The sequence below is a fragment of the Natrix helvetica genome (genome assembly GCF_964273705.1).
Source record: "Natrix helvetica genome assembly, chromosome: 2".
NCBI classification, from domain to species: domain Eukaryota; kingdom Metazoa; phylum Chordata; class Lepidosauria; order Squamata; family Natricidae; genus Natrix; species Natrix helvetica.
Window position 1 is genome coordinate 108,790,045 of NC_138552.1, and position 4,270 is coordinate 108,794,314.

Sequence of the window (4,270 nt, forward strand, 5' to 3'; positions counted from 1 at the left end):
GAGTAAGGGATGATTACTTTATGTAAGATGATCTATGTAAGATGATCTGGATCTTTAGGTCTTCTAGTGAACACTTTAACCAAGTCCATCTATCATATTGTGGGTCTCTTCTCTTTCTTTCCAACTTTCTCAGCATTACTGGCCTCAAGAAAGCTGAGACTTCACACAGCATGTGTCCAAAATATGATACTTTGGGCTCAGCCATGCACGCCTCAAGTAAGAACACTTGATTAATTTGTTTTTTGATAGTTATAACATTTGTTTGTTTTGATAGCTATACATAATACTGTATATAGAAGAACCTTCTCCAACACCACAATTTAAAGGCACTAATAGTCTTCCTATCCTGCTTTTTCAAAGTCCAGCTTCTGCTTCCATAGTGCGTCAGGAAAACAGTTACCTATATAATTCTGATTTTTGCAGGTATAGACGTATAGTGATCTCTGAATATATTTTTCAAAGGCTTTTATTACTGTCCTGGCATATGCTAGTCTGCAGTGTATTTCTTAACTGTCAGTTCCTTTAGCACTTTTCTTCTGCTCAATCGTGTCTGATTCTCAGAGCAACAGACAAGTCCCTGAAGTTTTCTAGGCGAGGTTTTTCAGAACCGATTTGCCATTGCCTCTTTCCTAGGGCTGAGAGAGAGAGAGACTGGCCCAAGGCCATCCAGCTGGCTTTGTGTCTAAAGCAGGATTAGAACCCATGGGTCTCCCAGTTTTCAGCCTGATGCCTTAACCACTGCACTAAACTGGCTCTCTGTTAGGGCTGATAATCATAAAAGCAAAAGTTATCCACTACCTTATTGTCAATTCAAAGGTTATTTTTATAGTCCCATTTTTTTCACTTGTTTGTTGACTTTGATTAGTAGATTGTTTACAGATATCAAAACAACATTAAAAGCATACCATGGGTTTTATTGCTTCTTTCTCCAGTTTAAAATACACCTTTCTTCTTCCAATCAGTTTCCTTCAATATAATAATAATTCAGCAAACAGTTGAAGGAATGAGGGAGCAGACAGCCTTTTCTCAGTCTGTGGCCTAGTTCTATCCAGATTGTGGCACTTTGTCCTGTGCATAGGCTTCACAAGTGATCAATGAGATGTTCTGGGGTTCCATTTTCCTAAGCACATTCTAAGCCGTTTCTACAATCAATGAAGCATTTAATGACTTCTTTGGTTTCTCAATTATCCAGTGTGCATCAGCACTAATATATCTTGTTCCTCTATTTCCCCCCCCCCTAAAAACTACCTTAAACATCTGACATTCCCCCTTTTCTTTGTGGATTCTAACCTCCATTGGATGATTCTAAGCAAATATTTTGCCAGTATGTAATATTTAGGCCATTGTTCAATACTTGGAACACTCTTAAATCTTCTTACTTTGGTACCAGCATGTAGATTGCTATATATAGCATTTTAATGGCCACTGTTTCATTTACCACATTTACTGGCATACTTTGATTAAAATTTCACTGATTCTTCTTTTGCTAGCCATGTTTCTATAGATATTCTATTAATTCCTGCACCTTGCAATAATGACAAGAGTGCTATTTTAAAAGCATATCAATTTAAGGTTCAAATCTTCTTCACATATTTTTTTTTGAAATCTTTCTTTGTTTTTCCATTGCTATTTTCATCTTCAGTCTCATAATAGTGCTTCTTGTTTCTTCTAACAGCTTTCTGTTAGAAGAAACAAGAAACAACAGCTTTCTAATTCTTTATTAGTTCCTTCTTACGATCTTTGTCTTTCTTGATTTTAATTAAAAAGCACAGAAACATCATATACGTAGTCCTTGACTTACAACAATTCATTTAGTGACCAAAGTTACAATGGCACTGAAAAAGTGAATTTTGACCATTTTGGAGCTTTGCAGCATCTCCAAGCAAAGACAACATCATTTAACAACGATGTTACTAACTTAACAAGTGCAGTGATTCACTTAAGAACTGTAGCAGGAAAGGTTAAGAAAATTCACTTAACAGTCATTTCACTTAGCAACAGAAATTTTGGGCTCAATTGTGGTTGTAAATTGAGGATTACCTGTAATTCTGTGAAGAAAGGAGTGTTACTCTTTTGTTCTGAATGACTGAAAATGGCAGAGGGTTTCTTGGAAGCAGAATTAACTTGTAGTTGCAGAAATGTATTTTTCTGGGAACTGAGTTTGTCTGCCTGCCTTCCTGTCTCTATCTATTCACAGTATCTGCTACTTCTAGTTAGTGCCTATAATTCTAATCTAGATATCAGCTATCACCTCCATATATCAAAAGGTAGGGGAAATATTGTAGACTTTCCTCTCTATGTTCTCCTGAAGCTGCTGGCTTCAGGTTTGATTTCTACCACCAGTAAGTACATGAAGATGTAATGTTTTCTTGGCAAGATGGATGCCTTTCTTGTAAACTTTTTTTCAGCTTCCCTGACTAGTTTATAGGCCTGTAATATCTTGATTTTTTTCTCTAACTATCAATTAGCTTTGACTTTGTTTATCTTTTTAAGTTCATCAAGGCTATCTAGATGCTGCTGCTATTTTATGGCTGCTTTCTTGTTATAGTTTTTTCCCCTGTGAATGTAAAGTTTTGCTAGCTGTCTATAACAGAAGTGCCCCTACTTGACCCTTCTTTGTTATGGGAACAGATCCCAGCCCTAGGGAATGAATGGAAAATGCAATAATATCATGTACCACTTACACTACTGTGCCTAGCCATTTATTTCAATGCATCTTGCTAAGTACTAGTGCCCTCTAGTGTAATATGCACTACCTCCTAACTAGCAAATTCAACACCCAGAAAAAGCAGGGATTAGCACCAGGATTAACACCAGACAAACAATCCAGCAGTAAACAACAACCTAATCAAGAATACCAAGAAGAAAACAACACCCCACCAACACTTTCAGGACAAGCTAACAGAGAACAAACTCCACTGCCTTCTAGCACCGAACATGTTAGAAGATGCACTACCTACTCAGATAACAAAATGTCTGCAAGAAAACAACTAAGCTCAGAGAGCATCAAGGACTCCATACTGTTATGGGTTTTTGTTTCACTGAAAGAATCATCAAGAATTCATGAAAATATGAGAGGGCATTTAAGAGGGAGAGGAAGGAAGGATGGTTAGAAATTTAGCACCCGTTATCTGAGTTTTGTCTATATTTTCCCCTGATTGAACACATAAACTGGGTTGTCTGTTTGTCTGTCTGTCCATCTACCTACCTACCTACCTACCATATCTTATCTTATTCTTATCTTATCTTCTTATCTTTTCTTATCTACCTATCATCTCTCTCTTTCTCTCTCTCTCTCTATCATCTATCTATCCACCTACCTACCTGCTTTTGGCAAAGTGAAATCAACGAAGAATCTTTGTTGCTTTGTTTTTAATCCAAATAATTAGTTGGTCTTGATTGGCTTGGCAGAGAAAGAATGGGATATGGCATTTTCCTAAAAATTTCTGTAATTATCAATAGATATTAGGAAATGTACATTATCTAGATCAGTGCTTCTCTATCTCAGCAACTTTAAGATATGTGGATGACAATTCCCAGCCAGCACTGACGTTCATACATCTTAAAGTTGCTAAGGTTGAGACACACTAGATTCACTTAGTATACTAAATAATTGTGGAATTGGTACTAAAAGTAGGAAGGGAAGAAAAAATATATTTTCTCTCCATCATTCTTGCTTATTCATTTTCTTTTTCTGGCACTGGATCTTTGTTCTTCCTTGGCAGTAATAGGTGGGGGTGGGGGGAGCTTTACTTCCAATTTCTATGTATCAGGTAAAAGGATGGGCTTTAACAATTTGCTACATCTAATTAAGCTATATGTATTAAATTATGCAATTTTACTACAGCTATAGTTTATGTTTTTCTATAAACCATTAAACCATTATGAATACTTATGACTAATAATGGAGAAAATCTTCAAATTATAGAGTTGGAAAGAACCACAAGAATTATCTAGTTCAATGGTATTAAAATGGAACCACTAAACCATGCATAAGGATCCCTGTAGGCCACACATTGACTTAGAAAACCACAAGTTTATCTATTTCTTTGGGTGAGCTCCCATTCCTTGCCCCAGCTCCTGCCTACCTAGCAATTTGAAAGCAGGCAAATATGAGTAGATGGAAATGTACCACTATGGTGAGTTGGTAACAATGTTCCATGCACCTTGCATATAGTCACGCTAGCCACATGACTATGGAAATGTTTTTGGACAATTCTGGCTCCCTCAGCCAATAAACAAGTCGTGCCCCTAAAGTTGGACACAACTG